Raw genomic sequence first — 13,730 nt, forward strand, 5'->3', positions numbered from 1 at the left:
CGTTGGTAGGGAGGCTTGCGTGCTTCAGTGATACAGATAGCCTTACCATAGGTGCAACCACAATGGAGGGGTATCTGTTGAGAGGCCAGACAAACATGTGGTCCTGAAGAGGGGCAGCAGCCTTTTCAGAAGTTGCAGGGGCAACAGTCTGGATGATTGACTGATCTGGCCTTGTAACACTAACCAAAACAGCTTTGCTGTGCTGGTACTGCAAACGGCTGAAAGCAAGGGGAAACTACAGCCATAATTTTTCCTGAGGGCATGCAGCTTTACTGTATGGTTAAATATAATAATGTCCTCTTGGGTAAAATATTCTGGAGGTAAAATAGTCCCCCATTCGGATCTCTGGGCGGGGACTACTCAAGTGGACATCATTATCACGAGAAGAAAACTGGCATTCTACGGATCGGAGCGTGGAATGTCAGATCCCTTAATTGATTAGATTAGATTAGATTAGATTAGAAAATTTAAAAAGCAAAATGGATAGGTTAAAGCTAGATATAGTGGGAATTAGTGAAGTTCGGTGGCAGAGGAACAAGACTTCTGGTCAGGTTATTACACGGTTATAAATACAAAATCAAACAGGGGTAATGCAGGAGTAGGTTTAACAATGAATAAAAAAATAGTAGTGCGGGTAAGCTACTACAAACAGCATAGTGAACGCATTATTGTGGCCAAGTTGGACACGAAACACACGCCTACTACAGTAGTACAAGTTTATATGCCAACTAGCTCTGCAGATGAAGAAATTGATCAAATGTATGACGAGATAAAAGAAATTATTCAGGTAATGAAGAGAGACGAAAATTTAATAGTAATGCATGACTGGAATTCGAGAGTAGGAAAAGGGAGTGAAGGAAACATAGTAGGTGAATATGGATTGGGGGTAAGAAATGAAAGAGGAAGCCGCCTGGTAGAATTTTGCACAGAGCATAACTTAATCATAGCTAACACTTGGTTCAAGACTCAGAAAAGAAGGTTGTAGATGTGAAAGAAGCCTGGAGGTACTGACAGGTTTCAGATAGATTATATAATGGTAAGAGGGAGATTTAGGAACCAGGTTGTAAATTTTAAGACATTTCCAGGAGCAGATGTGGACTGACTACAATCTATTTGTTATGAACTGTAGATTAAAACTGAAGAAACTGCAAAAAGGTGGGAATTTAAGGAGATGGGACCTGGATAAACTGAAAGAACCAGAGGTTGTACCGAGTTTCAGGGAGAGCATAAGGGAACAATTGACAGGAATGGGGGAAAGAAATACAGTAGAAGAAGAATGGGTAGCTTTGAGGGATGAAGTAGTGAAGGCAGCAGAGGATCAAGTAGGTAAAAGGACGAGAGCTAGTAGAAATCCTTGGGTAACAGAAGAAATATTGAATTTAATTGAGGAAAGGAGAAAATATAAAAATGCAGTAAATGAAGCAGGCAAAAAGGAATACAAACGTCTCAAAAATGAGATTGACAGGAAGAGCAAAATGGCTAAGCAGGGGTGGCTAGAGGACAAATGTAAGGCTGTAGAGGCTTATCTCACTAAGGTAAGATAGATACTGCCTACAGGAAAATTAAGGATACCTTTGGAGAAAAGAGAACTGCTTGCATGAATATCAAGAGCCCAAATGGAAACCCAGTTCTAAACAAAGAAGGAAAAGCGGAAGGGGGAAGTAGTATATAGAGGGTCCATACAAGGGCGATTTAATTGAGGACAATATTATGGAAATGGAAGAGGATGTAGATTAAGATGAAATGGGAAATATGATGCTGCATGAACAGTTTGACAGAGCACTGAAAGACCTGAGTCTAAACAAGGCCCCGCGAGTAGACAACATTCCATTAGAACTACTGACAGCCTTGGGAGAGCCAGTCCTGACAAACCTCTACCATCTGGTGAGCAAGATGTATGAGACAGGCGAAATACCCTCAGACTTCAAGAAGAATATAATAATTCCAATCCCAAAGAAAGCAGGTGTTGACAGATGTGAAAATTTCCGAACTATCAGTTTAATAAGTCACAGCTGCAAAATACTAATGCAAATTCTTTATAGACGAATGAAAAAACTGGTAGAAGCCGACCTCAGGGAAGATCAGTTTGGATTCTGTAGAAATGTTTGAACACATGAGGCAATACTGACCCTACGACTTATCTCAGAAAATAGATTAAGGAAAGGCAAACCTACATTTCTAGCATTTGTAGACTTAGAGAACACTTTTGAAAATGTTGACTGGAATACTCTCTCTCAAATTCAAAAGTTGGCAGGGGTAAAATACAGGGAGAGAAAGGCCATTTACAATTTGTACAGAAACCAGATGGCAGTTATAAGAGTCGAGGGACTTGAAAGGGAAGCAGTGGTTGAGAAGTGAGTGAGACAGGGTTGTAGCCTCTCCCAGATGTTATTCAATCTGTATATTGAGCAAGTAGTAAAGGAAATAAAAGAAAACTTCAGAGTAGGTATTAAAATACATGGAGGAGAAATAATAACTTTGAGGTTCACCGATGACATTGCAATTCTGTCAGAGGAAACAAAGGACTTTGAAGAGCAGTTGAACAGAATGGACGGGGCCTTGAAAGGAGGTTATAAGATGAACATCAACAAAAGCAAAACGAGGATAATGGAATGTAGTCGACCTAAGTCGGGTGATGCTGAGGGAATTAGATTAGTAGATGAGATACTTAAAGTAGTAAAGGAGTTTTGCTATTTGGGGAGCAAATTAGCAGATGATGTTGAAGTAGAGAGGATATAAAATGTAGATTGGCAATGGCAAGGAAAGCATTTCTGAAGAAGAGGAATTTCTTAACATCGAGTATTGATTTAAGTGTCAGGAAGTCTTTTCTGAAAGTATTTGTATGGAGTGTAGCCATGTACGGAAGTGAAACATGGACGATAAACAGTCTGAACACGAAGAGAATAGAAGCTTTCGAAATGTTGTGCTACAGAAGAATGCTGAAGATTAGAGGGGTAGATTACATAACTAAAGATGAGGTATTGAATAGAAATGGGGAGAAGAGGAGTTTGTGGCACAACTTGACAAGAAGAAGGGACCAGTTAGTGGGACATGTTTTGAGGCATCAAGGGATCACAAATTTAGCATTGGAGGGCAGTGTGGAGGGTATAAATTGTAGAGGGAGACCAAGAGATGAATACACTAAGCAGATTCAGAAGGATGTAGGTTGCAGTAAGTACTGGGAGATGAAGTTTGCACAGGATATAGTAGCATGGAGAGCTGCATCAAACCAGTCTCAGGACTGAAGACAACAACAACAAGAACAAATGGAATTATCTTAAGAGCAGTAGCTTGTGTTGGGCTTTCTGAAACCTTTTTTGCTAACTGGGTTTTGTTATCCCCAGAGAGTACATCCTTCCTGTTGGGAGCATTGCTTTGTTTTGAATGCATTTTTGTTGTTTTATGGCCAGCTATGGAAACAAGTGTCCACACAGACAGATGGTAAACCTTAAAACTGGGTTTTGGCAGGCTCCCCAGCAGTTGCTCACTGTTGTGAGTCAACAGTTATGCACCTCACTGGCATGCAGCACACCTTGAGATTTTTTTTAAATTTTTGTATAATGGTTTGTATTATCCTTATGTTTTGGGTGGTAAACTGTGCTCCCAGTTCCCTATGACATACAATATTCCACTGATGTGCCCCATGATGCAAACTGAAGTATATGCAGAGCGTACTGTTACAGAAGGCTGGCAACACACACCAGTCCCCAGTTCAGGAAAACTGGGTTTGTCAAACCCATGCTGAGCCAATTAAGACAGATCTCTCTGAGAAAGATATGGGGAACACTGGAGGCTTTGAGAACATGACGGATGTTGCAAGCATTACCCCAGTGAGAATCTGACTTATCAGTGTGTTAATCATTTTCTACATGAGAACTGTGTGATGTGCAGTAGACAGAAGGCGGGGAATCAACCTACATTTGTAGCAATACATCATCAATAGCACTTTGTGGCATGGCTAGTGTTATTTACAGAACATCTGAATGCAGCTGAAAACAATATGGATGAATCTCTCAAGTCCTATCAGCCACCACAAAAGAAAGGCTGATCACAAACAAATCGAGGATGAGGACCATTGACTGTGCAACTAAACTGATGAAGTGCCACATATATTGATCAGTCAGTCTTCAAGTAACATCCAGCTGATGGGCTCCCAGTGTAGCCAAATTACAGCCGAACTGTATCAGTGAAAAATGTGAGTAGTAAAAGTGATTTTTTACTTTCAAATAAGCAGCCAATAAATCAATTTTAAATGTGTTTCTCCATTTTTAGTCACTGTGGAGAATATAACTAAAATATGTATGCTACATTTGATGGCAATTGGGAGAACAATCAGAGAGCATGGTAGTAACAGAGGGAATATCATATTCACCATTTCATCATCAAGGAGAAAAATAATTAAAGCTGAAACACTGAGTATTGCAACCACAAATGCTCTAATTTGACCATCGTTTCAGTGTCTATAAAAATGTCATCTTCAGAAGGAGATTAGTGTCAGTTGGGTTAAATGTCACAGCAGGGGACACAAAAAATAGTCAAAAGGGTCAGTATAATATAAAATTTCTAATACATGATATTAAAAATTTGCCCAATGTGGTGGTATTAATTGATTTATACTTCACCTGTGTACAGCTTACACACCAACATCACATAAGTGACGCTTGGGCCAAGGAAAGCTTCCAGTGAAAGGGGGCACTGTTTTCAGAATTTTAAAATTCTTATCTGTACACATCTCAAAGGCTGTTTTTAAACATGCTGTCTCTTTTTTATGAAAACCCAACTACTGTAATGAGCTTTCTTAAAATGCTGCAGAATTGGCTTTTCCCGTAACTTCAGAAGGAATCTGATGACTTCGTTTCCCAACAGGCTGCAGCTCCACAGCACTGGCATGACATACGTACATCACGCACTACATACATACATACATCAGTTTCTCAATGACACACTGCCTCAACACTGGTTAGGGCACATGTAACCCCGAGACACTGTCTTGTGTTCTTGGCCTCCAAGATCATCATCAGACATGACCTCATTAGATTTTTTCTTCACTGGATATGTGAAGGAAAGTGTGTTCATCTCCCCTTTACATTGTGACATAGAAGTAGTGAAGAACAGAACAACAGCCACCGTAACTTCTGCAAAAGCAGGTCCATTGTGTAAAGTTTATGACAAATTTAGCTGTTGTCTAGATGTTGTCCATACTGCTGCTGGTGAACACATGGAGTATTTTTAATATCATAGCTACAACATCAAGATTTTGTGAGTATTTTGCAATTGATCCCATGTTTGTAGTATGTTGTTATCAATAAATATCAAATTTTCTAATCAGTCCATTCTTTTTGAATCACCCTATCTATCTACATTCAGTCTTTGGATTGCAGGCTCTTTTAATAACAAAACAAAACAAATTTGATCATTAACATTTTGCATTACATCTCATATACACCTCCACAGATTCCACATCATAAGAGACATTTTTATATTCTTGCAGAGAAGAGGATGAAACAGATGACATTTTTTTGCAAGTTCCAGATGACATGCAATTAATGTACCACTTACAGATGACTTTTTTTGTGTGCCCATGTGCTCTCACTGTTCTCTCCATACAGGATGCAGGACACATTTGTTAAAAGCAATGATGATTCCACAGAGGGAATGGTTTAGAGCCACCTTAATTTGAGCTAGCTTACTTCATCACCACCTTGGTGCCCTCACTCACAGTGTGCTTCACCTGCTTACCCAGCAGCAGAAGCCACACAGTAGTCTGGATCTCATAGGATGTGATGATTAAGCAGTCACTTAGTGCACTAGGTACGATGTCTCCACTGCAGTGTGCTCAAAACTGTCATTCACGAAGCTGTTCATGATGCTTACTATCTTTGACAAGGTGCCAGTGTCAGGATGTGCCTGCTTTAGCACCTTGTAAATGTAGATGGCATAGCTCTCCTTCCTCTTTTGCTTCATCTTCTTACCTTTTGGAATGTTTTTCTACACCTTGCCAGCTTTCCCACTATTCTTGGGCAGCATGTCATAGGTACAAGCAACAGCAGCAGCTGTTCAGATTAGACAATAAACTCCTCCCTAAGTGAAAATCAAATTCATCAGACAACTTGAGATCCTCAAGGCTGTTTGCGGATTCATTAGATGGTTTGGAGTGAAAGGGATTAAACTGCAAGGTCAATGGTCCCTTCATCCATTAAGTGGCAAACCAGGAGTGGTTGTCAAAGGAAGGAGGTGAAAGGCCAATCCTGGAAAGCTGAAGTGTAACTAAACAAAATTAATAAAAGAAAACATGCAGAGATAAAAGCCCAGAAAAAAGACAGCAAAGGCAAGATGTTAAAAGATTAGTCAAGACAAGGCATTACAGGCATTAGAATCAAGATATAATAAAAAGATTAGAAAGGTGGAAAGGGTAGAGACCAGGCTGGGCAACCAAGCAAGGGCCATCAAGGGACCCCAGGGGAGGGAGAGGTGGGGAAGGGAGCAGGAGAGGGGTGCCCTATCAATCTCTCAGGTGCTCAATGAGGCCACAAAGTCTTACCTTACAGTGATGAATACAAACCACCTTTGTGGGCAAAATGTAACACCAAGTCAAATGCTTTTGCATCATCTGCTAGCACCACGGGTAGCATGTCATGACTATTAATATGCCACCTCAAAGCAACCAAATTAGGGCAGAGTATGGGTAAGTGGATCACCGTCATGTGAGGTCCACTTCAGCTGTGAGGGGGGATTCTCATATCACAGAATGTGGTGGACACAGATCATTCAAGGGTGGCCAATGCAGAGTTGACAGAGGACTGTGGATTCCCTGTGAGAAGCACACATGGAAAACTGCCACATGGTCATGGTCTCCTTAATTGTCCTCAGTTTGTTTTGGAAGATCAGGGCAGACCGTTCCGAGTTTGAGACACCCAGTAATTGATGGCTTATAAATGACTGAAGGTTCAGTTCTCTGACCCCTATTTCCAGAATCAGCATCCAGGTGGCCAGCTTGGCCAAACAGTCAGCTCGTTTATTTCCTGAAATCCCAACATGACCGGGGGTCAAAACAAAAATGACTGGCTGTCCAGTTTGATGGTCAGAGACAAGATTCTGGATAGCCGTAACCAGTAGGTGAGGAGAGTAGCATTGGCCTATAACCTGAAGGCTGCTAAGAGTGTCACTACAGATTAGTGTACTCTTGCCACTGTAGAAATGAACATGGCCAAGGGCTAGTTTAATGGCCATCAATTCAGCAGTGAAGACACTGCAGGCATTTGACAGAGAATAGAGTTTGCTGCACTATAAATGTGTATAGACAAAGCCTGTACATCTGTTGACTGTTGAGACATCAGTGAATACCACTTTTGAACCCAGATATGTCTCCAGGACAGAAAAGAACAGTCAACAAAAATCATGGTGTCAACAAAACTTTTTGGATCAAAGGAGACTTCAAGACAAATCTGAGGTTGTGGCATAAGCCATGGGGTCAGATGCTATGTCTCCCTGATGAGAGTTGACAGTGGGGAAGTTTCAGTTCCAGAAAGACACTGGAGATGTGCAGCAATTGTAAACTGAGCTCTGGGTCGCTGTTGTGGGAGCTCGAGCTCCCTTCCAGGAAAGAGGACACGGCAGTTGGGATGTTCAGAGAAGCTACTAACACCTGTACCATAATTTAGCAGCTATTGTTGGTGACTGATAGGTAATGGAAGGTCTCCAGCCTTGACTAGTAGGCTGTTCACAAGGCTGCTGTCACAAGTTCGACCCCACAATGATGAATGGGATCCAGTATGTGCAGTGCTAAGGGTGATGCTGAACCATATTCAAGACTCTCATAACCAAGACTTCCAAGGACAGACTCAGGGCTTTGTAGAGTCCAAAAAGATAGAGCATTTTGCACCCCAGCTAGTGTTACTCAGGCAGCAAAGTGTACTGAGGTGTCACCAGCACTTTTGATTAAGTTGGTGAAGGTGGAGAAAGTGACATCAGGTGGGAATCAAGGACCAGTCCCAAAAATTTGTGTGTCAAAACTACTAGAAGTAATTGATTTTCTAGGTAAAGCTCTGGGTGTAGATGGGCAGTACAATGGCAACAGAAGTGCATGACATGAGTATTGGTGGCTGAAAACCAAAAGCCATGGGTGAGAGTCCATGACTGTGCCTTCTGTATGGCACCCTGTAGGTGACGCTCAGCAGTATCCATTCTAGAAGAGTAATAATAAAAGCAAAAATCGTCAGCATACAAGGAGGATGAAACCAAAAACTCCACAGTCACCACTACATCATTGATGGCCACCAGAAAGAAGGAGACACTCAGTACAGAGCCCTGTGCGACCCTGTTCTCTTGGATATGGGAGTTACTGAGTGAAGCACTCACTTGAACCCAGAATGTATGGTGTGACAGGAATTTCTTGACAAAAATTGGGAGTGGGCCCTGGAGACGCCACTCATGTAATCTAGCAAGGATGTGGCGATACCATATCTTGTCCTAAGTCTTCTATAGGTCAACAAAAACAGAAATGAGATGCTGATGATGCGTAACGACTGTCTGGATTGTGGGCTCCAGGTGAACGAAATTATCAGCAGTGGAATGGCCTTTGCAAGAACTCCCCTGAGATGCAACTGAAAGACCTAAGACTTAGGGAGCCAACACATGCACTTGTTCACCATGAATTCAAGCAATTTACAGAGAACATTGGTAAGGCTGATTGGGCAATAACTGTCCATCTTTAGGGGTTCTTCCACAGTTTCAGTACCAGAACTACCATGCTTTCTCACCACTGAGATAGGAATTCATCCTCATTCCAGATCCAGTTGAAGAGGGCAAGGATATCATGCTGACAATCCACTACAAGATGTTTCACCATTTGGTTGTCGATGTGGTCTGACCCTGGGGCTGGATCAGGACACTGGACTTGGGCAATGGATGGTTACCATTCAATTAAGGGAGCATTATATGGCTCCAAGTGCTGGGTAGTAGAAGATACATGCATTAGATCCATCCACTGTTTTACAACCTGAAAGGTGAGATGGTAGTTCTCAGACTCAAATGCATGGCCATAATGCTCAACAAAATATTCAGCAACAGCATATGGATCAGTATAAATGGCACCACCTATGGAAATACTTGGTACACCTGCAGGAGACTGGAGGCTGTAGAGGTGCCTGGTCTTTGCCTATACCTGTGATGGGGAGGTATGTGACCCAATGGTGGTAACATGTTGTTCCCAGGTTTCTTGCTATCATCATTTTAGGGGGTACTGGATTTGGGCATGGGGCCATTTAAAGGCAATCAGGTGTTCCAGTGAACTGTGCTGCTTACACCATTGGAGAGCCCGCCTATGATCTCTAATGGCCACAGCAATCTGTGGGGCACACCAATGTACTGTCTTCTGACAGGAGATTCTGAGGAAGAGCGGGTGGTTCAGTTGGCTGCCAAAATAATGGTTGTGATTGTATATTGAACAGCTACATCAATAATGGTTGTGATTGTATACTGAACAGCTACATCAATATTGCCTTGTGAAGGAGAGCTAAGGACGACAGCAGAGGTGAACCCATCCCAGTCAACATTATGGAAAAGCCAGTTGAGGGTCCAGGAGAGCAACGCTGAGGAAGGGACAGAATGATAGGAAAGTTTTTAGTTTCAATGTTTCCACCAAGGCCAGTGGTTATTGTTCCCCCTCACAAAGGGTTATGGGCATTGAAGTCACCGAAGGCTAGGAATGGCGGGAGGAGCTGAGAGAGCAATGCAGACAGTACATCCTCAGGCATCACATCATCAGGAGGGATACGAACATTACAGATGGTAAAATCCTGATGTGCCCTTAGCCAAACAGCCACACCCTCCAAAGGTGTATCAAGAGCACACACACACACACACACACACACACACACACACACACACACACACACACACACGATCCTGCAGCACACTGCAAGGGGAGATCTGGCAACCTCAGTGGCCACCGGGATCTCCACCTTGGGCACAGAAGGAATACATACAGAGTGTGGCATGGGGACCACTGGGGTTTCCACTGTCTTAAAGGACTTCCATTGTCTTAAAGGACTTCCCTTTGTCTTTCTTGTCCTCCTCCTCCGCCTCCTCCTCAAAAGACAAGGGCTGGGAAGATTTCAGTGACAAAGGAAGAACGCAAAGTTCAATGGCCAGCACCCTGTGGTTCCTTAGGCCACTGGCTGGCATCCAGCTGTGGACCAGCAGGAACTGTGGAAGGAAGAGTCCCAAGGGATGTCTTCCTAGCTAGAGAAGCTGGAGGAGGATGAGGCACCTCTGGCTGGGGGATGAGGATTTATGTCGAGCCAGTGCTCCTGAATTGGGTGCAGTGGAAGCACCAGAAGGGCCCCAGCCATTTGGGAAGGAGGGGGGAGGGGGCAGGTAATAGTTGTGGCTCTGAGGACCCCTTGTAATACATGCAACGGAGGTAAGAACTGTCAACAGAGAAGGCAACAACATTGCGACCATAGTGCAGGATGGTGTCATTCTGGTCCAAGGTCTTATAATTCTGCATTTTCTTCTCCCACTTAAAAGTGGAGCAATCTGGTGAGCAGGAAGAGTGGAGCTTTCACCAGTTTACACGGCTGGGGGAATAGGTGCATGAATGTTCGTGTGCAATGGAAGTCCACAATTCCTGCAGACAGGGGTAGCTGTGCAATGGAATCTGAACTTCATACACATGAACCATCTCATAGGAGGAGGAACATAGGGTTTCACATCATACCCACAAACCATCACTTTGTCCAACTCGGGCAACATACCATTCTTGAAAGCCAAGATGACGGACCCAGTAGCAACTTTATTTTCCCTTGGTCCCCTATGGATGTGATGGATGGAGTGCACACCCCATTCTCTAACTGGGCCCACAGCTCAGCATCACATTGCAGAAGAAGATCAAAGTGAAAAATGATGCCCTTGATCATATTGAGACTCTCATGGGGAGTGAAAGTGGTGGAAATGTTACACAACTTTTCACAACAGAGGAGCACCTGTGACTGTGCAGGGGATGAATTTTTATCAGGAGGGAAATGCTCTTCATCTCAGGGTTGGCTGCAACATCTCAATATTTGTCTTTAATGTGTTCAACAAAAAATAAAGGCTTTTGTGATTGAAAAGATATTCTTGTCGAGCCTGGTAGACCAGGTTTTGGTGGACGGAGGGAGGGGGGGGGAGGATTTTTCTCCTTGTCTTCTGGCCCTGCATTGCTTCCATGGCATGTCCAGGGTAGGAAATGCATTGGGATCTTACTTTTTTGCATCATCCGAGTCATTTCCATTTGAAGAGGCTGCTAAGGCCATGTTATTACTAGCAGAAGTAATTTTAAGTCACTTGATGCGCAAACTATCATCCATGGTGCCACTCAATCTGATTGGGGGCTCTCCCCATGGGCACCACCCAGCCACAGCAATGGCTACCTGGCCAGTAGTCCATTGCTGGGAGTCTGTGTGCTCCATTCATGACAGGCACATGCTCCATAGCCTAATGCATATGGAGCATACAGCACAGCCACCAACAGTGTAATTCCTGCACAGCCATGGGGCTACCACCATTCAAGTACTTGACAAGAAGTTGACAGGCAAGCCAGTGTTATGTTGCGTAACAGCATGCTAATCAAAAATAGTATTAAACACAGCTTCTTTTGTTTTTATTCAGACCAACATATCATCAAGGTAAGAAACAGAAGGCTAGTCAGTACAGCACAGAGTCATCCAGGTGAGCCACAGAAATTACCAGCCACCCTGCAAGTGTGGAATGAGGGAGTGAAGCAAAGTGGCCAGTGCACGAGTCACTGGTGCGAACAGTGCCACCATGATGTGGGACAGGAGAAACCATAGGCATGTCCCCTGTACTCTAAGTATACTATGAAAGCTTGGGCTTCATTACATCAATTTTGACTGGTAACAAAGCAAGCCAATAAGGAAAAGCTATCACAAATCCAAGAAAATGCCTAAGGCTAAACACGGATTTAAGCATCTTTTTGGTTTTGTAATCTTTTCCTTACTGTATATTTGTTTGTTGCACTACTGTGTGGGCAATGTAATTTGCTCTTGAATCTGGATTTATCATGTAGACTTTCCATACATGTGCTCATTTTGTTACTCATATTCCGTCAAGACTGATGTAATGAATCTTTAACTTTCATACTACACTTGGAATTTAGGCAGTGTGGTCTTTGTTTCTGTCATCCCATGTCATGGTGGTGCTCTTTGTCCCGACAACTTGTGTACCACACTCTTTGCTTCACCACCTCACTCCAGACTTGCTGTGCAGCCAGTAATTGCTGCAGCTCACCTGGATGGTTCTGTGTTGTAACGATTAGTTAGTAAGCCTTCTGCTCCTTGCTTCACTGATATGTTAGTTTCTCATCCAGTGTTTCAGTCTTTGGTTATAGGTGCATCCTGGTTATATTGTGTAGGATGTTTTCAATTTCCTAACTTTTTATTCATTGACTATTCAACCTACAACACTATGGTAACCATAAAGATGAGGCATTCTATATTCTCTGCCATATTGTTTACCATGTTTTAATTTTTGCAAGTACACTTGTGTTTCTATTTATTCTCACAATTAGGTGCCTAAGGTTCTGGTATTACTTTGATGCATAGTGGTTCAGTCTTAACCACTGTTTATTTCTTGTCATTTAGATATGCACCTGATGATGTGGCTATCTGCCAGGAAACTAGTAATGCCTTAATAAAACTTACAGAATGAGAGCGCCTGCCCGCGAAAGGCAAAGGTCTCGAGTTCAAGTCTCGGTCAGGCACACATTTTTAATCTGCCAGGAAGTTTTTTAATAAAACTTGTTCAAGATACCGCTGTTTGTGGCATTCTTGTATAAAATGTAATACCATAGCTGGGGACATCCCAATCACAGAGTTGGTTGTGAATATGACTGCTAATATTAGATCAGAGAAAATGGGCAGAATATACATTTCTTTTAAAAAAGAAAGATTAATCAGAAAACTCTAGTCTGCATGGTTTTCAGTGATAACATGTCAACAAATTAAATAAAATTGAGACACTCATCATTAAATATTACAACAAGTGTTTGCATTGCACCCCATTACAACTAACTTTCCTTTACATTTAAATGGTAGCTTAAGGTTATTTGTCAAACAGTAGTGAGCTAATCCCAATTATTTAAGACAAGAAAGACTTACATGTACTTTTGCATCAGCTCATTTCTTAATTTTGCAATCTCATTTTCAGCTTTCATGTAGTTCAATACTTCATTTTTAGCTCCCTCCAGCTGCTGTTTGTCTCTCAGAACATTTTTATAGCTTTCCACTTTTATTTCTTCCTCTTCTTTGAGCTCCTCAACTTTCTTCTGGAGCTGCATAATAGGTACCTGTAATAATTGAACTACAACAATTATCATTGAATGTATTTCATGATAATAACTGATTTTGTATTTTTTAGTGACTAGTCTGTGTGGTAATTTTGTATGAAGGAAGTGACAAACATCAGATGTTTTTCCGAGGCCCTTATTTATGAATATGATTTAGTCACCTCATAACATTCAGTTTACAATTTGGCCAGCAGTAATACAATAAATGGTAGTCAATAATTTGAAAATTGTTGTAGTTCTAATGCTTCTGCTTTTTACTGTCTCTTGTCTATTTGCTGTAGCCCACAATGGCTTCCATAAAATAATTTTTCTGTAGTGGGTACTGATACTACAAACTTTTTTTTTCCAATATGAATTTTTGCTTTGAAGTTGAGTGTGTGTTGAT

This window comes from Schistocerca serialis, chromosome 3, assembly GCF_023864345.2.
Source record: "Schistocerca serialis cubense isolate TAMUIC-IGC-003099 chromosome 3, iqSchSeri2.2, whole genome shotgun sequence".
In the NCBI taxonomy this organism is placed as follows: Eukaryota; Metazoa; Arthropoda; class Insecta; order Orthoptera; family Acrididae; genus Schistocerca; species Schistocerca serialis.